The sequence below is a fragment of the Lathyrus oleraceus genome, chromosome 6 (assembly GCF_024323335.1).
Source record: "Lathyrus oleraceus cultivar Zhongwan6 chromosome 6, CAAS_Psat_ZW6_1.0, whole genome shotgun sequence".
Lineage (NCBI taxonomy): Eukaryota > Viridiplantae > Streptophyta > Magnoliopsida > Fabales > Fabaceae > Lathyrus > Lathyrus oleraceus.
Genome location: NC_066584.1, coordinates 112,681,639 through 112,703,079, shown reverse-complemented (window position 1 = coordinate 112,703,079; position 21,441 = coordinate 112,681,639). Strand labels below are relative to the sequence as shown.

The 21,441-nt window shown below is 40.0% G+C and overlaps 1 pseudogene; it reads left to right on the top strand.

Annotated features, from left to right (window-relative positions):
* Positions 1–9,516: 9,516 nt before the first annotated feature.
* On the top strand, positions 9,517–19,224 carry LOC127094291 (uncharacterized; annotated as a pseudogene).
* The last annotated feature ends 2,217 nt before the right edge of the window (positions 19,225–21,441 follow it).

Here is a 21,441-nt window from a genome sequence, read left to right as displayed (position 1 = left end):
TTTTTCTACCCAAAACTACGTAAGCCTTGATTTCTCTATTGAGATACGTAGGAGCAGGATTTGTAAATCTTGTCAGGCTCGCTAATATAAAACTTAGGTTTAGTCCTTCGTTGAAAATCCAAAAACATTCTCCTCTCTTCCATTCTTTCTTTCCCACCTAATAACTTGAAAAGCCTAACATTTAAAACTAACATTAATGTGCACAACTAACCTAACGGTTCCCATTGAGTACAACGGACGTGAGGGGTGCTAATAGCTTCCCCTTGCGTAACCGACTCCCGAACCCTAATTTGGTTGCGACGACCATAATCATTATCATTTTGTCTTGGGTTTTATCGATATGTCCCCTTTCCTTTCTAGGAATAAATAAAGTTCGGTGGCGACTCTGTTCAGTCCATCATTACGAGCGTGCGATTGCGCTTCGCTAGGTCGTATCCCCATTTTCCGAGGTACGACAGATGGCGACTCTGCTGGGGACTGTTGATCCCTAAGTGAGTCAAGCCTAGTTAGGACGTTTGTGTGCCTTTGTTTGTTTAATTGTATGGCTTTTCTTTATTTCTTCAATCATCTTTATTGTTATATTGATATTTCTGTTATATATTGGTTCTACTGTGTTGGGTACTTGGATATTTGATTGCAAACCATGTGGGAAAGACTCTACACCCGAGTCTAGAGTTAAAAAAAACATAAGATAGGACGATAGTTGAATAGTACAGACTTCCGAGGTGAATACTTCGTAAGAGTCGCTACGAGAACCTCACTTGGAGTAAATCCTTTTGCAAATATTGTCGCCCGAGGTGTATACCTCGTAAGCTTCAATATTTCAAAGGGGTCCATGACTCTAAGGACCTTTTAGAACATTGAAACTTTGGCCAACTAGAAATGATGGTTGCGTAGTATGGATTCCCGAGGTGAATACTTCGTAAGAATCGGTATGAGAACCTCGCTCAGAATAGATTCTCTAGATGGATTTGATGATCGGAAAGTATTTTCCGTAAGCGTCAAACATTCTTTTGAATCCATGACTCTGAGTACCCTATCTAGAACCAAGTTGATGGTTGCGTAGTACGGACTCTCGAGGTGAATACTTCGTAAGAGTCGGTACGAGAACCTCACCCAGAATAGATTCCCTTGATGGAGTTGACGATCGGGAAGTATTTTCCGTAAGCGTCAAACATTCTTGTGAATCAATGACTCTGGGGATCCTTTGTAACAAACCCCTAGATCATACCCGGTGAGAACCCCGTTTTGGAAAGCAATCAAATTTATCCATACCTCGGACCTTTGAACCTGTACAAAAAAAAACATTGCATCCATCAATTCATTGCATATGCATAAAAATCAAAACTCTTAGTTTGTTTCGCATTGTTTCAGGAATCAAAGACTTGTTAGCAAAATGAATCCTGAGAGAAGAAACACTTTTCAGTTCAAATACAAGAACGTAGACCTTGCCAGCCTGCAAAAGTTAAGTGCCAAAGTAACACCAATCAAACTCAACAGCTTTGTGCAAAACTATGGAAGAATTCTGGACATCCTAAATGAGAAGATGAACATGATGACCGCAGTGGCTATTGCTCAATTCTATGATCCACCTCTACGTTGTTTCACATTTTCTGACTTCCAACTGGCTCCTACCTTGGAGGAGTTTGAGAGGATCATAGGCCGGAATTTGAAGGATCATAATCCATTTCCTAAGTTCGATGAAGATATTCCTTCCAAGAGGATAGCTTTAGCTTTGGGTCTGAAAGTTTCTGAAGTCGTGGACAATTGGGATGTGAAGGGAGCTTTCAATGGTTTTTCTAGGAATTTCTTGGAATATCAAGCTAAGAAGATGGAATATGGGATAGTTCTCTTCCCAAATATTGACCATTTTGTGGACCACCTGGCGGTGAGAATTTTCCTCTCTGTAACCCTGTACCGTTCCTCCTGGCAGACCTCCACTATGCTTTCCACGATCGCCATGAGAAGAAGGGAGGAACCATCTTATGTTGTGCGCAGCTTTTGCATGCCTGGTTTAGATCCCATATGCCCGAAGAAGGCCCTTTTGTCTCAAAGGAACTCAAGCCCTCCTAGAAGTTAGCTTCCCTCACCTCCAATCATGTTAAGTGGTATATCAGGGACTGGGAAGCTGAGGATGTTATTGTCAGCATTGGAGACTTCCCCAATGTACCTTTGATAGGAACCAAGGGTTGCATCAACTATAACCCCGTGTTATCTCTGAGGCAGCATGGTTACCCTATGAATGGCCCTCCAAATACTGAAGCAGATCAAGAGGTCTTGGCAAGCACTTGTCATACCCCAATTTTGTCCTGGCATATTTAAATTTCCATAAAAATCGATTTCATTTTTATTTTACATCATATGCACAACATGACATGCATTCCATCATGAATAATACATAAAATATTAGTCAGGATAAATTTATTGAGAATACAGACAAATCGGTTGAATCATCTCTCAAGAAACATGCATAATCAGCGGGTAAAAATTTTCAAAATTTAAATCACAGACGCCAATATTATTAATCTACGGTTCACGTAGTTTAACCTGGTGTGCTCGTTGTATTTTTCAGCGGCTGTTTCGGTGGTGTTTTGACCCGCCTGAGCCTTTTAACCGATGCTAATTTATTTCAGAATTTGAAGAAACGCTGTATTTTTTCAATAAGTATATTTTGTGCTGATCATTTAAATTTATCCGATTTAATTTTTCGAAAAAATTTATATCCAATTTCTATTTTTAGTCAGATCATTTTATTTCTTTATTCAAAATATCAAATTAAATAATTAGAATTTTCATTTGTGATAATCATATTTTAGTCAAAAATGAATAAGAATAATGGTTTTCAGAATAATAATGTTAAAATAAGATAGCATTGGATTCCTTATAAATCATTGTCAGCTAATATCATTAACACCTCCAACGGTAATGAAAGGCCAACTGGCACTTTCTCTCCTTCTAATACTCACACGTTTTCTCTCTCACGATGACTCTTCATCATCTCTCTCTCCCCATTCATTTTTTCCTCACTCCCTCACGCCAAACAAAAAGAAAGAAAGAGAAGAAACGTTGTCTTCTTCTCCTTCACGCTTCACCCCTACCAACAACCAAAACCCTTCTTCCATCAACCTCACCACCACCGTCAAAACTTCGCCCTCCACCCTAACAACTTCATCTTCTTCATCCGCGAAATCACAACCACAATCACCTCTCTCCATCGTCCATCTTCAGTCCCTTCCTCCCCCACTGTACCTACACACATCCGCCGTAAAACTCCTCACAAACGACCGGCGAAACCCTTCATCCTTCCTCAACACCACTAAATCCAGCCACAACAACGATCTACCAACCTCCACCATCACCGTTGCAACAACCACCCCTTTCAGATCGCCGAAGCTATCTTTACTACGACCACAGTCATCTTCGCACCAACAACCCACCGACGAACGCACACCGGCCGCCGCGCTAATCACCGTTCGCACACCTTCATCACTGTTTACATCTTCCAATAACCACACATCCCTCACCATCCACCGTCAAAACCACCCGAAGCCTCCGTTCGTGCTCTTCACAACCCTTAACGAACCTCCATCCGTCCAAACTCTCCGATCCACATCCGTCGGCAAAACCTCCACTCCCTTCTCCGCCGCGAACTCAACCCTTTTCCCCTCGTCTCCATTTCTCTCCATCGACAAGCGCGTTACGCCAACACCATCACCTTCGAACCATCACCCCTCGTCGCGAAAAGGCTCAACGCGTAACGTTCGTTGTCACCGACCAAACCCTTACGACCGTGATTCACAGCAGCAGTAAGAATACCGCCTCGCAAATCAACAATGTTGTCCATGCCGCCGCACCTCCGATTCCACTCACGACGTCTTCCATACGACCACGCCATAGACCCGACAAGCATACTCCAATTTGAGTCCTTCACAGCTTCAAGGTCACTCTATAGCGGGATCGGCAGACTCAAGCACAACGAGGACTTGAAGCAACATTGACTCCGACTCCACATTCGGTAACCTTTTAAACTGAGAATGATGTTGAGGATATGAATCTGTTTAAAAATTCTGAGTTTGAGTTATGATCACTGTCACAATTTTTTTTCAAGTTGGTCATACTATCTTGATATTTAAGGCTGGCTAAATCTAGTACGATGCTTGGTGTCGTTGTTTATTCCGGATTCGATTTCGTGTCTGTTTAAATTGTGTATATTATATTTCATTTGAAGCATTTTGCTGGAAATTGTTTTTATATATAGTTTAATCAATAGTTAAGGTTTATTTTAGAGTTTAAAAAGTACTGTAACGGATTCATGTTCATGCTAGAGGTTCATCATAAGCTGCTTTCTAGACTTAATTTATGTTGTGCGATAATTAAATGTCAAAGAATGATGGTCTGCTAATAGAATTGTATAAACAAATGTTGGTTTTAGTTATGTGTTTCTGTGCGTGTATTCGAGTCGAATGTTTTTTCATCCTGGATTGTTTGTATATAATCCATTATATTTTTGAGTGGATTGTTATTTGGTATGTATGGTTGGATTCAATGGATGGTTGATAACTCTTGAGATTATGCTGTTTTTTCTTCTTTTCTTTCTTTATTCTTTCTAATGAAAAAGATTGAGTTTAAATTGGGTTGGAAAAGAGAGTTCTATGTGATATGCAGTACCATATGGGATGTCCACGGAAAGGAAATAAAATCCACTTTTAATTTGAGATGGAATTTCTATTGAAGCTTGTCTGTTGCTTTTCAATATGCATAATTTGTGTCCATGCTAACGTAGAAAGAAATTTGGAGAGTCATTTTTCTTTATCTTTAATCTTTAGTTTATTTCATGTATCTTTATTCATTTATCTAGTTATTCTGCAATTATGATTTTGACAGTTCATGAGTTGGACCCAATGCTCTATCATTCTCACTTTTAGGTTGCTTACACCATTCTAATTTCATTAATTAAAATTAAGTGCTTTCATATTTGTAAACAAGTTAATTTTGATTATTATTAAACATTATAAAGAACCAATGTTCTCATCATCCTCAATAAAAGAAAGTCATTTCAAAATCAGTTTCGAACTCAATTAAATCCTTGCCGATGCGAATTCGAATCCTTCTCAAATCAATATAATTTCTTAAGATTTTTATTTATTTAAATTTGGATGAAAAAGAATATAGGAAGCATCCGCTTCACTATTTCTCAATTACTCGAATGATTGGCGTACGCCATATTGCTCAAATATTTGTCATCCAACTAAAACTTTAACCAAATACCGACTCAAATTACTTTTCCAAATCAAATATAATTTCTAAATTCAAATTACTTTAAAACCATAATTATACAAGTTCAAATCATTTCTTTCAAATTAACTATAAGTTCTAAATCCTTTTAATTCCAAATTTCAGATAATAAAAGGATGGGAGGCGTTCGCCTCACCATCTTTCGATTATTCGAATAATTGGCGTACGCCACATTGCTCGAATTTTCTTCATCAAATTGAAACCGCAATCGAATAAATTCAAATCACCTTTAATATCAAACACAATTTCAAAATCAACTTTATAACTTAAACTTCAATCAATTAAGAATGGGAGGCGTTCGCCTCACCATCCTTTGATTATTTGAATAATTGGCGTACGCCACATTGCTCAAATCATCGACTTTTCAAAACATACCAATTCAAATTCAAATTATTTTTATATATCAAATACAACATCTAAAAACATACCTTTTATAAACTAAACTTCGGATGATAAAAGATGGGAGGCGTTCGCCTCACCATCTCTCGATTATTTGAATAATTGGCGCTCGCCACATTGCTCATATTATCGACTTTCGACTAAAACACGCTAAATAAACTTGGATAAGGGAATAGGTGGCGCTCGCCTCATTATTCTTTGAGTAAGCAAGTAGGAGGCGTACGCCTCACTACCGCGCATATTCAACATCCACACAAAAACTTTCAAAATAATTCGAACGAAAAAGGAGTAGAAGGCGGTCGCCTTATTATTCCTCGAAAGAATTGGATGATTGGTGTGCACCACATTGCTCAATCTTTCGTCGTTCTTCAAAACCATCTCAAAACATGTTAAACTCAACTTCTCGCCCCCGCGCGATCGAAACCAAACCAAAACACCCAAACACATCATTCAACCTGTCACCCCCGCGTGACCAAAACTCCTTCAAAAAAGAACACTATTAATCCTTTCTAATGCGCACAACAAACATGTGCTAGAGCCTCCACCGAGAGTAGACAAGTCAACGTTTAGCCGTTAGAACGCCGACCTACACAGTCGTTCATCAAAGCAAAACACACCAAATATTCGTAGTAGCCCGAACTACGAATGCTTTGATTTCCTTATTGAACCATAAGGATACATAGGCAGGAGATTGTTGTATCTTCGCGAGCACACTAATAAAAAACCTCTCGTTTCCCCTCCTGAGGTCTTCATCCATATCTATCATCAGTTCTAATTACTCGAAGCAAGCAAATAACAACCAACTAACATTCAAATAGCAAAATCAGACTAAAAGGTTCCCGTTGAGTACAACGGACGTGAGGGGTGCTAATACCTTCCCCTTGCGTAATCGACTCCCGAACCCGAATATGGTTGCGACAACCATTATTCTATTTTTCTAAAGGTTTTCTCAATATTTTCCTATTCCTTCATTGGGACAAATAAAGTTCGGTGGCGACTTTGTTTCGAATAACATTTTTTCCGCGTTCCATCGCGAGGGATCACATTATCATTTTTTAAGGTGCGACAGCAGTTATCAGAAAGGGTAAGGAGTTGGGTAAGAGAAATGTCATCGCTCAAGAGCCTTATACTTGTTGGGTTAGAGAGAGGGTTCAGATGGTTAAACTCCCTTTTCCATTTGATCCTTCTATCTATCTGTTGGTTCATGAGCCAGAACCCATATTACCTGAAGATGTGGAGAAACTGAATGCCCGTATTAAGGAGTTGGAGTTGGAGAATGCTGATTTGAGAATTAAGCTCGTCCGAGTCTCGATAGAGAATGGGAATTTGAAAGACGACCAACAGAAGAAGGACAAAGAGCTCGAAATCTCCAACAAAAGAGCTAGGGAGTCTGAAGCAAGGAGAGAAAAGTTCGGACAAGCGCTCTACAACACTAAATCTGTGTTCAAGTCAAAGGAGGAGGAGTTGGATATAGCTTTACTCCGGATTCAAAAACTCAATTGACCCTTGAAATAAAAAGGGAAGTACGACTGATTTCTGAGATTCGTACTCGTGAACTGGAGAATACCATCCAGAAATACAAGGATACTCTGGAACACGAGAAGCTAAGGACTGAAGAGTCAGAAAGAGTTTGCACACGGCTGAAATATCAGTTGGAACAAGTCGATGCTAGAATCCAGGCGCTTGAAGGTGGGGTTCAGGATGCTGCCTATATGATGTTGCTAGGTGAATGCAGATATTGGAGAAACCTCTATAGGGACATAGAGGTGACCAAGGCCGAAGACTTGCGCATCATCCAAGACCTTCGAGTGGAAGGGCAAATTTCGGAGGCTATCTAGATTTGCGAATTCTGTCATGCGAGAGCTACCTGAGAAAATGCAAGAAGCTGATTGGTGCATGTGTCCAGAGAACACCCCACACTAAGTCTTTAATTTCATTAAGTTTTGTAAGGCGATGCTAGAAGGGCTGACTACCAACCTTGCTACGGTTCGGAAAGCCCATAAGCCATAAGCACGTTGTTTGTATTTGAACTTTTCTATGAGATTAATGGAAAAAATCGCTTTTGAGATTCATTTTTATTGTGTTTCATTTCCTTATTATTTTAAATATTTGTGAACAAGTGTTGTGGCATTTTTGAAACGAATGACTGAAACTAACCAAGAGTTTTGCAAACAAGATGCATCCATACATGCATACATACATTTTCAAAATAGAGCCTCACCCCGCCCTTTCTTCTTCCATTTTCACGCTGAATTTTCAACACCAGTACAATACTCGCGCCCGAGCAAGACAAAGAATGGATGAACAAGAGCAAGAGAGTGCCTGAGTTAGAGCTGAACTAGACGAAATCAATGGAGGTAGTCCCAGATGCGAGAAATGCTGCAAGCTTTAACCTTCAAGTTTGAGGTTCCGCAAGCGACCGTGATTTCAGAGACCACGGGCCTAGCAGTGGAAGTCCAACCTCAAAGGATGTTACCCTTAACCCTTCCTCCGTATGGGCTACCCTATGACTTCGTCCCTCGAGCGGAAATAGTGCACGACATGGGGCAATCTGTCCAACAAGCCATGCCATTACCGGTTTACACCGACGCACTTCCGATCATCCATACTGTTGTTCCACCAGCTGCCTATCACTATGAAGATCAACATCACATGTATCATACTGTCGACTCAATAGTTGCTGGTGACGAAGTAAGGTTTGAGGATTTCAGAGAAGTAAAGGAGAACATGCAGCTCCTTGAGAAGAAGTTCCGAGATTTAGAAGGAGACCACGTCTTTGGATCTGCCGCCAAAGAAATGTGCCTTGTATCCGGGTTGGTGATTCCGGCCAAATTCAAAACTTCGGACTTCGAAAAATACAAGGGGCATACTTGTCCAAAGAGCCATCTCATCATGTATTACCGAAAAATGGCTGCACACGTGGAAGATGACAAGCTGATGATCCACTGCTTTCAAGATAGCTTGAGTGGGGCTCCTTCAAAGTGGTATTTGAGTTTGAATCAAAATAGGATCAGGTGTTTCCAAGACATGTCAGACGCGTTCATAAAACACTACAAATATAACATGGACATGGCGCCTAATGGAAGACAGTTGCAAAGCATGTTCCAGCATGACAAGGAGTCCTTCAAGGAATATGCTCAGAGATAGAGGGAACTGGCTTCTCAGGTTGAACCACCTCTTGCTGAAAAGGAATTGGCCAAACTATTTATCGACACTGTCCAACCCCAATTCTATGAGAAGATGGTTGGAAGTGCTTCCTTGGGATTCTCCAAGCTTGTGGTTATAGGAGCTTGCGTTGAATATGGTGTAAGAAATGGCAAACTGACGGCTGTAGCTGGAACTTCAAATGCTAATCAAAAGAAGTTCTCTGGAGGGTTTCCCAGAAAGAAGGAAGGGGAAACAAATGATGTGACTGTTGGTCAAGGAAAAGCTCCTCCAAGAAGGAGACCACAATAATATTCACCACAGCAGTATGGTCAATAATCCTTTCCATATTAGCAGCCCATGTATCCCGTCCAGTACGCCCCGTAACCATACGTAGCTGATGTGACGCCTGCATTCAATCAACAACCTGCTCAGGCTTATCAAGTGCCTCCAGTTTATCGACCAGCTCCAGTGCAACAACATGCTACGGCTCCTCTAGCTTACCAACAAGCACCAGCACCTCCTGTCTATCAATAGTTGAGAGCTCAAGTGCCAAGGCAAAATGCTCAACACCAGAATAGGAGGCAAGAGGATAGGGCGACCTTCAATCCAATCCCAATGTCGTACACTGAGCTTTATCCCTCCCTGTTGCAAAAGGGTTTGGTGGTTCCCAGACCTATGGGACCTCCACCTGATCGTCTTCCTCCATGGTACAACCCTAATGCACACTGTCCTTTTCATGAAGGTGCCCCCGGGCATGACCTAGAGGGTTGTTACACTCTGAAACATAGGGTTCGTGAACTGATTGAAAGCAAGATCCTGTCTTTTAAGGACGTGGGACCGAATGTGAAGAACAACCCTCTTCCTCCCCATGGAGATCCTGCAGTAAACGCTAATGAAGATGCCTCTGTTGGTGTTACGGTTGATAAGGTGGATGATGTTAAGACTCCTTTGGCAGCGTTCCATGCCCGATTGGTGGAAGCTGGCCTGATTAATGTTAATCATGATAACTGTGAAGAGTGTGCCACACACCCAAGAGGGTGTCAGATGGTACGAGACAATATCCAAAACTTGATGGAAAAAGGAGTGCTTCAAATCTCAAGTGTTGCAAAGAACGAAGACGTGTTGGTAATTGAACCTTGTTTTAATTTACCTGAACCAGTTGAAATCCCATATTACAGTGGTGGAGTGGTTCCGGCGAATAGTAATCCGTCGCCTGTTGAAATATGTATGCCCACGCCTTTTCCATACGAGAGCACCAAGGCTGTGCCTTGGAAATATGAGATTACCGCTGTGGACAAGGTAGTTGAAGGAAGTGCAGACGCTAAAGTGACAGAAGCTGTAAGTGAAGACGTCACCAATATTGCATGGATGAGCAGAATGATCCGTAGTGGTCGAATCTATACGCCTGAATTCAATGTGACTCCTCAAGGGCCGACCAAGGAATCAACAGTTGCAGCTCCCACCAAAGAACCCGAAGTTGTCCAATCCGAAGATGTTGTTGAATTCTTGAAGTTAATCAAGAGAAGTGACTACAAGGTTGTGGACCAGTTGTATCAAACACCATCTAAGATCTCTATTCTGTCTCTGCTATTGAACTCCCAAGCCCATAGGGAGGCTTTGTTGAAGGTGCTTGCTCAAGCTCATGTAACACAAAGCATAACAGTAGACCAATTTGATGGAGTAGATGCAAATATCACAGCTTGCAATACTTTAAGCTTTAGTGGAGAGGAATTACCTGAGGATGGACAAAATCACAATCGTGCTCTCCATATCTCGGTAAAATGCAAAGATGATGCTTTGGAAAGAGTTTTGGTTGACACCGGATCTTCTCTGAATGTTATGCCAAAAAGAACACTCGCCAAGTTATCTTATCAAGGACCAACTATGAAGCCTAGTGCCTTGATAGTGAAAGCTTTTGATGGTTCCAGGAGAATCGTGATTGGAGAGGTTGAATTGCTCATATTGATTGGTCCTCACGTATTCCCTATTATTTTCCAAGTCATGGATATTAACCCGGCATATAGCTGCTTGTTGGGACGTCCATGGATTCATGCTGCAGGGGCAGTCACCTCCACTTTATACCAAAAGATGAAGTTTGTGGTGGACAATCAACTGATTATTATTTCTGGGGAAGAGGACTTTGTGGTTAGTCATCTTTCATCCTTCAGATATATTGAGGCTAATGAGGACGCTTTGGAAACTTCTTTCCAAGCTCTTGAAATAGCCAATGCCACTTTTGTGGAGATGAAGGACCCGGTTGGGAAAGCTTGTTCGTCTTCGCTTCTCTGAAAAGCGCAAAGTCTAGCATTGAAGGAGGAAACTCTGAAGGTTGGGGTCAGCTTATTAATATTCGTGAGAAGCATGATCGCTTTGGTCTGGGATATATGCCTTCCGCTGTGAAAGGAGCCCGAGTCCTTACAAAGGACAACACCCGAAGCATCCAGGAAGTATTCCTTAGCACAGGATTCATCCATGGAGATCAGGTCAATGCAATTGGGGATAGCACCGAAAATAAAGATGAGCCATGTTTGGTTTACCGGTGTGAGACAACTTTGAACAATTGGAAGGCGGTTGAGATCCCCGAAAATTTTCCTTTGTCAAAGTAATAATTGTTGTATTTTTCCTTTCAAATCCTTAGCTCTGCCCAAGGCTAATGGATCATGTTGTAGGGGCCCTTTTCATTTTCAAATAATCATTATCAATGAATGAAAGGAATTTTGTTAAATTCTTATTATTCATTTACTTGGCTTTCTCTTAAGAAAATGGCAATCTTTTCAAAAACAATTTTTTTTCCATTTATGCATCTTTTATTTTTACTTTTCTAAAAGAATCAATCATTCAAACATGCAGAATAAATGATAACCCCGTTGAATCCAATGACTTTACTCCCTCTCATAACTTTGACTCCCCTATCTACCAAGTGGAAGAAGAGGGTGAGGAAGATTGTTACATCCCCGACAAATTGGAAAGGCTGCTCGAGCACGAGTCCAAAGCCCTTTAGCCATACGAAGAACTGGTGGAAACAATCAACCTTGGCACAGAGGAAGAGAAGAAAGAAGTCAAGGTCGGTAACACGCTTGAAGAAAGCGTCAAAGAGAGATTGGTAAAGGTGCTACAAGAATATGTGGATGTATTTGCGTGGTCATACCAGGATATGCCAGGTTTGGACACCGACATCGTTGAGCACAAGCTACCGCTTCAGCCAGAATGCCCGCCACTAAAACAGAAACTCCTAAGAACAAGGCCAGATATGGCTATGAAAGTTCGTGAAGAAGTCAAACGACAATTTGACATTGGTTTTCTCACAGTGGCGAAGTACCCACAATGGGTAGCTAATATTGTACCTGTGCCTAAGAAGGATGGAAAAGTGAGGATGTGTGTTGACTATAGGGATCTGAACAAAGCTAGCCCAAAGGACAGTTTCCCTCTACCACACATTGATACTCTGGTAGACAACACTGTAAGTTTTGCTGTATTCTCCTTTATGGATGGTTTTTCGGGATACAATCAAATCAAGATGGCTCCAGATGACATGGAGAAGACCACTTTTATTACCCCTTGGGGCAATTTTTTCTACAAGGTAATGCCTTTCGGTCTCAAAAATGCCGGGGCAACTTACCAAAGAGCTATGGTCACTCTTTTCCATGATATGATGCACAAAGAGATAGAGGTCTCTGTTGACGACATGATCGCTAAATCTCAGAATGAAGAAGATCATTTAAGCCATCTGAAGAAGCTATTTGAACGCCTCAGAAAGTTTAGATTACGATTAAACCCTGCAAAATGCACATTTGGTGTCCATTCGGGGAAGTTGCTTGGTTTCATCGTTAGTCAACGAGGAATTGAGGTAGACCCTGACAAGGTCCGAGCTATACAAGAAATGCCTGCTCCACGCACCGAGCGAGAGGTTAGAGGTTTCCTTGGACATTTGAATTACATATCAAGGTTTATCTCACATATGACGGCCAAGTGTGAGCCTATCTTCAAATTGCTTCGAAAAGATCAAGCTGTTGAATGAAATTCTGATTGTCAAAGTACTTTTGGGAAGATCCATCAATACTTGCAAGAGCCTCCTATTTTGATTCCACCTGTCCCAGGAAAGCCATTAATCATGTATATGACTGTGCTTGAAGGGTCAATGGGATGCGTGCTGGGGCAACATGACGAAACTGGTCGGAAAGAACATGCTATTTACTATCTGAGTAAAAAGTTTACTGATTGTGAAAGTCGATATTCGCTTTTGGAGAAAACTTGTTGCGCGCTAGCATGGGCTGCTCGTCGTTTGAGGCAGTACATGATTTTCCATACTACTTTGTTGATCTCGAAGATGGACCCGATAAAGTACATCTTTGAGAAACCTGCCTTGACTGGAAGACTTGCCCGTTGGCAGATGCTCTTGTCAGAGTACGACATCCAGTACGTAACCTTGAAGGCAATCAAGGGAAATGTGTTAGCAGAGTATCTTGCTTACCAACCAGTTGAAGACTATCAGCCATTGAAGTTTGATTTCCCCGATGAGGATATAATGGTGATAAAGGATTGTGAGATCCCAGGCTCAGATGAAGGACTAGAACCAGGATCTCGATGGAAGCTCGCGTTCGATGGTTCCTCCAATTACAGTGGTCATGGTGTGGGAGCTGTTTTGATGAAACCCAATGGTGGCTTTACCCCTTTCACTGCAAGGTTGTGCTTTGATTGTACGAATAATGTCGCAGAGTATGAAGCTTGTATCCTTGGTCTTGAAGCCGCAATTGATCTCCGAATTAAGATCCTTGAGGTGTATGGAGACTCACCCTTTGTGATCTATCAGGTCAAAGGTGAATGGGAGACCCGTGATATGAAGTTAATCCTGTATCGCGCTCATGTTGTGAAGATGATAAAATACTTTGATGATATCACTTTCCATCACACCCCGAGAGTAGAAAATCAAGTGGCTGACACTATGGAAACATTAACATCAATGTACCAAGTCAGATTCCATAATGAAGCTCCACTTATTCGAGTCGAGCGAAGAGATGAGCCTGCGTACTGTCAATTGATTGAAGAAGAAACTGATGGTAAACCTTGGTTTCATGATATCAAGCAATATCTTCTAAGTCAAGAGTATCCAGAAGATGCTACATTATTGGATAAGAAAACGCTGAGGAGGTTATCATCCAAATTCTTTTTGAGCAATGATGTGCTTTACAAGAGAAACCATGACATGGTTCTGCTCAGATGCGTGGATAGACGCGGAGCAGACATGTTGATCAAGGAGATTCATGAAGGATCCTTTGGAACCCATGCTAATGGACACGCCATGGCCAAAAAGATTTTGAGAGCTGGCTATTATTGGTTGACCATGGAGGCCGATTGTTTCAACTATGCTAAAAAATGTCATAAGTGTCAAATTTATGCGGACAAAGTGCATGTACCGCCAACACTTTTGAGTGTTTTAACGTTGCCTTGGCTTTTCTTAATGTGGGGCATCAACATGATCAGTGCTATAAAGCCTAAGGCTTCCAATGATCATCGCTTCATCTTGGTTGCCATCGATTACTTTACTAAATGGGTGGAGGTTGCTTCCTACACCAATGTGACGAGACATGTGGTTGCTCGCTTCATCAAGAAGGAGATTTCTGCCGCTATGGGATCCCGAGCAAAATCATTACTGACAACGGTTCAAACTTGAACAGCAAGACAATGACAGAATTATGTGAGAGTTTCAAGATTGACCACCATAATTCTTCTCCATATCGGCCAAAGATGAATGGTGATGTTGAAGCTGCCAACAAAAATATCAAGAAAATCCTGCAAAAGATGGTGAAAACTTATAAGGATTGGCATGAGATGCTCCCTTTTGCTTTGCATGGATACCGGACCTCTGTCCGCACTTCAACAGGGGAAACCCCATTCTCCTTAGTGTATGGGATGGAAGCAGTTCTCCTAGTGGAAGTAGAGATACCTTCAATGAGAATATTGATGGAGGCCAAGCTAGACGAAGCTGAATGGATCCAAAACAGTTATGATCAACTCAACCTCATTGATGAGAAATGTATAACCACTCTGTGCCCTGGAAAATTATACCAGCAACGAATCAAGAAAGCGTTTGACAAAAAGGTTCGTCCTCGAGAGTTCAAGGAGGGAGATCTCGTGCTCAAGAAGATCTTGCCAGTACACAAAGATTCACGCGGGAAGTGGACTCCAAATTATGAAGGCCTATACGTTGTAAAGAGAGCATACTCTAGAGGTGCTCTATTTCTCACAACTATGGATGGCGAAGAGCTCATCCACCCTGTGAACTCTGATGCAGTCAAAAGATACTATGCCTAACAAATCCCGGTGGACTGAGAACCCGAAAGGGTGGTCCAGGAAAAAGTTAGGGATAAAAAAATGGTAGTTCGCTAAGTTGAAAACCTGAAAGGGCGACTTAGGCAAAAAAGAGAGCGTCCTGGTGAATTGAAAACCCGAAAGGGCGATCCAGGCAAAAATTAGGGACAAAAGGCATAGACTACATCAGTCGTCACTGATCAACACAGAAGAGCTAAAAGTGGAAGATCAATTCAACTGCTCCCTTCAGAAGCGAGGTTTTGTGGAGTCATTGTTATTAGGGATAGTTAGTCATTGCGATTCGATGTAAACCTTTCCCTATTGCCATTTTCAAATTTGTAACATTCCATGGAAAGCTACACCATTTGTGTGTTACCATTCTTGAATAAATACAAGTTTGCCTATCAAATTCTATCATTTGTTGTTTTTCTCTGATTTTCTTTGTTATGCAAAATGTCATTTATTTGTTAATAATGAAATTTTGAACTCAAAAGGAATTTTTCAACATATTGAGAAACACAATTTTGCTTTAACATATGGAAATATTAAAAAGGAAACCTTTCGTCTTTCTACGCAAGTCTCAAGTCGCAAGACTTCTCATGGATGATTGACACATATCTCCAGAAAGCACAAAGTTATCATTCTCTGAAAGGATTACTGGGCCAGTTGTAACTGTTCAGCTTGATAGATCCTCCTTTGATGCATTTCTACTCACTCCTTCGGATGAGTTGCTGGTGTTGAGGATTCAGTACCTCCATAAAGCTTTCCTTAATTTCCAGTCTGTATATTATCAGCATTTGCATATCATGATCATTCATATATCATGCACATAAGCAAAATCCAAATCATGCATAGCCCGAGGTGCTTCACGCTCGTTTGCATAATCTCAGGTCTCGTTGTTGATTGTATCCCTTGACCTCTAACACCGGTTGTTACTGGTGTCGTTTGTTAAGATTGGTTGTCACCAGCATCTTTTGAAACCTAGTTGTAACTGGTATCTCTTTAAGTCTGGTTGTCACCAGCATTTTCTGTCAAGTCCAATTGTTATTGGCATCACCTGTTAAGTCCAGTCGTAACTGGCACTCAAATGACAAAAAAATCCAGTGGTAACTGGTATCTTTTAAAAGTTTGGTTATCACCAGCATCTTGTCTCAAATCCATTCATAATTGGTACCTCAAGCACAATTGTAACTGGTTTTTTGATAAAATCCATTTGTCAATGGTATGATAAGTCTGGTTGTAACCAGCATTGTCTGCAAGTCCAACTGTTATTGGCATTATCTTTTTAAGTCCGGTTGTAACTGGCACTCAAATGTTAAAATCCAGTTGTAACTGGTATCTCTTTAAAGCCTGGTTATCACCAGCATCTTATCTTAAATCCAATTGTAATTGGTATCCCCAATCAGGTTTGTAACCAACACTGTCTTAATTTCATTTGCAAATGGTATGATAAGTCTGGTTATCACCATTCTTGTTTGCAAGTCCAATTGTTATTGGCGTTGTCTGTTAAGTCCAGTTGTAACTGGCTCATATTTCGAAATCCAGTTGTAACTGGTATCATTTTAAAGACTAGTTGTCACTAGTATCTGTCAAATCCAGTTGTAATTGGTATCATTTTAATGTCTGGTTGTCACCAGCATCTTAAAATCTATTTGTAAATGGTATGATAAGTCTGGTTATCACCATTCTTGTTTGTAAGTCCAATTGTCATTGGCATTATCTGTTAAGTCCAGTTGTAACTGGCGCACATTTTGAAACCCAGTTGTAACTGGTATCATTTTAAAGTCTGGTTGTCACCAGCATCTATCAAATCCATTTGTAAATGATATCTTTAAGTCTGGTCGTCACCAGCGCCCTTGAAGTCCAAGTGTAACCGGCACTTCCTGGAAAGTGGTCATTTTAACTTTTTCATTGACAGTAATTTCCAGAATTTTTGATCGGATGATTTTCTTGTAAGAAATCTCCAGGTTTTTCAAGAATGTTCAGGTTGTCATCAGGTCATGTATGAACCTATTGATATACTCTTTTTGAATTTTTATATTTGTCGTCAGGTCATGTTTGAACCTACTGTCAGAACTTCTTGATATTCCCCAGCATTTCCAGGTCATGTATGAACCTGTCGCTGAACCTTTTATTCCAGTATTACCAGTTCATGTCTGAATCTGTTTTGAAGAACCTTTTTCTTTGATTTTTCAGTTGTTATCAGGTCATGTATGAACCTGTTGTAGAAATTTTTCTTATTTGAGTCGTTAATAAGTCATGTGTGCAATTACTGACGAAATCTCTTATACTCTAAGGGTTGTTTGCCAACTTTCACTTTGAGTACTCCCCGTTGTGTGTCTGACTCATCAGCAAGATTGTTATCCCCAGCGGTTTGTTTTACCCTATTGTGTTTGTTTCTCTGTGGGCCATCAACATTCCTCACAAATTGGTATGTCCGGTAGTATCTCCTGTTAAGGATTCACCGTGTCCCTAACAGATAAATTCAGAAATAAAGTCTTTCACCCATGCATATCACATCATAGCATTTTCATTTCAGGATCAAAATCCGGTTATTCTTGGTATTTAACCATCTCCCACCATGGTCATATGAAGGGTGTCCTACTTCATATTCTCTGGTTGAAGATACTTAAATAGGGGCAACTGTCATACCCTGATTTTGGTCCTGAAAAAAAAAACTTTCCCAATCGATCACTCAATTGCATTCTTTTTATCGTGACCGTTTCATCTGGTCATGATGTTATCCGCCCAAGCATTATTTGTTAGACTTACTGCCACGGTCATCCCATGTTTTTTTTGGGGCTTTGCCTTTTGTTTTGGTACGAGATAGTTAATTTCCATAGTTAAGTAGGATTTGGAACCTCTTTTCATTTGATAAAATCAATCGAACCTCATGATTTTCGTTCTTGTGTCCAATTTCAATCCACATTTTTGTATCCCTCATAAAACATTATTCATCTTTTGTTACAATTATTCATCCATGTGACCATTCACTTTTCATTGTCATATTTTTAGTTCTCACCCACTCTTTTAATGAAATCCTATGCAAGTACAAAATGTTACATTTGGTCATCACCCATATTCATCTTCCATTCATTCATGAAAAAAAAAATTCCACGTGTCTCCCTATCCACATTCATATTTTCCATTCTATATTAAAATTCTTCACTTTATATTGAAAAGTTCTCTATTCATTCACATTTAGGAAATCACACATACTCATGTATATTCCAACTGTTTCGTTCATGTCCAGAATTTTCTCACACTCATTCAATTATAGGCATTCATTTACATAACATGTGACTAGCTCATAATCCTAGTGTCATCATATGAATACATGAATGTGCTAAAGCACAAAGAAATAACTTGGTTTTATTATAGAAAGCATCATTTTCTTGCTCATTCACAACGAACGTTTTAAGAGGTTCTTAACTTGTAACCTTCTAAACACTCAAGCGTGTCTGCTGCGAGAGAGATTGTTGACAGAGTCCATAAGTTAAGAAAGAGTTGCTTTTGAACCAACTGACACAGTGGAGGTTTACTTTCAATAATTGGATGATGATGCATCAATCTCTGAGAGAGTTTTACATTCATAGGAATTCCATATCAGAGAGGCTATTGGTTCTCCATTGCTTCAATTTTCTTTGATGCATGCGCATGCAATTATCATTGGTGAAGAGAGTTTTCATGGGATTTCCAGCATGTCATTAGCTATCACCTTGGCAAAACCTACGTTAATGTTCAATAAAAAAGGTCATTCTTTCACTATTTTTAGGTGAATCCAAATTTGCACACAATTTGCTAACTTACCTGCTATCAAGAGATCATTCAAATTTTAAGTCTGAATTTCATGATAGAAATGGAAAGAAAACCGTAGACTCGATTGAACAGCAACCTGCGGCCGAAGTGGTACTTTATGAGCATGTATTTCTCACTGTAGGGGATTACTATGTTGCTCGGAGAGGAGAGAGACAACCTAGAATCTGCGCGTTTTCCTCGGAGAGAATGCAAAGGCTTCATCTTGATGCCGCCATGGAATCAACACGCACCGGAGTGGATTCGCCGAAAGAGTGAGCATCCTAAAGGAGGACCCAATATCACCCTTTCAATCTCCGTTAACCTCTTTGTGAACAGGTAAATATAAGTTTCATTCTGGTTTGATCTTCTTGCCTTTCATTCACTTGGATTCACGCTTCATCATTATTCTCTTTACTGCTTTGGCTTAGATTGTTGTTGCTTGTTCCGCCTTCTGTTTTGATATTTTTGTTTCTCTTTGACCGTCTGCTACGACTTGAGAGAAGAGACATTTCTCTTCAACTATGTTATGTTTTTCCTTTTAAAGAATAATAATAAACAATGTTAACGTCCCTTTTAATTGATGATTAAAGCAATAAAAATATTTTTTTCGTTGGAGAAAGAACCGTGTCTTGGAAACTGGCACCATGTTATCAATGTTGTTGATGGCTTTCCATTACCCTTGTTGTCCCATCATTACGCTGCCAGCGATTAAGTCATTATCTCTTCTTCTGCCACCCAACAACCATGCGGATAGGGTGACCCTTTGGGATTCCGTTCCAATATTCCAGAATGGGCCTCCACTGATTCGTGGGCTTTAGTTGTTCATAGCTCAAACAGCCCATGTTCGGATATCATTAGTTTTATTATTTATTTAATTTTCTATTTTTGTTTTATGCTTTAGTTGCAGTGAGCTTAACAGTTGACGACTTTGGCTGGGTGGAGATGGAGATAGTTCATCTCCCCCTTAGTCCTGGGTTCGATACCCATGTGTGTTATTTTAGTTCTTCAACATTTCAATTTCTCATATTTTCTTTAATTCTCATATGTTTTAACCTAATTTCTCCTATACTCATTTTTTTAATGTTTACTTTTATTTATTTATTTTAATTGGCAATGCATCGATTTTAATTTATGGATTCAACCACTCTCATGTTGTTTATCCATGATTATTTTATCGAGATAACAATAGAATTTCGCCACGTTATGATTAATCGCATATGACATTTCAATTATTATCAATATGTGCAAACTGACTTTGAGCACATTCTTTAGGTTTTGTGTGTCCCTCAATTTCCATCCATGCAAATCCCAATTTTTACTCCTTTTGATTTAATTTTTTTGAGGTGTCTTGTAAATATAACTTGTTGTGTTATTTATTTTCTTCACGTGGCTTACTCTTGGGCTTTCTTACAATGAGACAGTTCCCTTGCACCTACACCCACGTATTGTTTATTCTTTGATTGATCCAATTTATTTATCTCATTACTTTGAATCCACATTTTACAAAGTGTACCCCCACTCCCCTGATGTGTAATAATTTTACTGCTTTTTATTTCTTTATTTGCTTGACTGTTTAGTTAGCTACTAACACAAGAATAAAATCAACCATTTCCAAAAAAATCAAAAATAAAAACTTGATCCAACGTCGAGTATTTTCTCAGTAAACAAATCAATCCATTTCTTCCTCCCATTCTATTTCATTTCTTTCAAACCTTCATCAAATGCTTGATCCAACGTCAAGCCATTTTTCATAATAAAAACTCAAAATATATTAATTCATATTTAAGACCTTTTTTCGATAAAGGTGGAAATGGAACGTGGTTGATACCACGCACTCCTGAGGCTAGGGTTCGAGATGGATGTCTCGCCTATCTTAGCTCTCGCCATCATCCAAATTTATCTATTCTGTTTCTCTCAAAAATCCATTCAAATTTCTCTTAAACATCCATCAACGCTTGATCCAACGTCAAACCATTTTTCATAATAAAACTAAAAAAATACTTAATTCCTATTTAACACTTTTTCAATAAAGATGGAAATGGAACATGGTGGATACCGTGCACTCCTGAGATTAAGATTCGAGGTGGATGCCTCGCCTATCTTAGCTCTCGCCATCATTTAAAATTGTCAATGCAGTTTTCTTCAAACCCTTTCTTAATCAAATTCAAAACACTTAATCCTTATTAAACACTTTTGCAAATAAGATGGAAATGGAACATGGTGGATACCACGCACTCCTGAGACTAGGATTCGAGATGGATATCTCGCTCATCCAAGTTCTCGCCATTACTCAAAACACATCAAACCAATCAATTTCTTTTCTCGCCGCCGCGCGGTTGACTCTTAAACCTTTTCTCGTCGCCGTGCGATTAACCCTTCAAACCCTTTCTCAAACGAAAGGTACTTTGTTTCAAAACAATGCAAGGCAATGTTTCTCCACCTGTTTTGGGTAGTGCAACAATGATTTCGTTGATTTGACACAAAGTAGCTTTC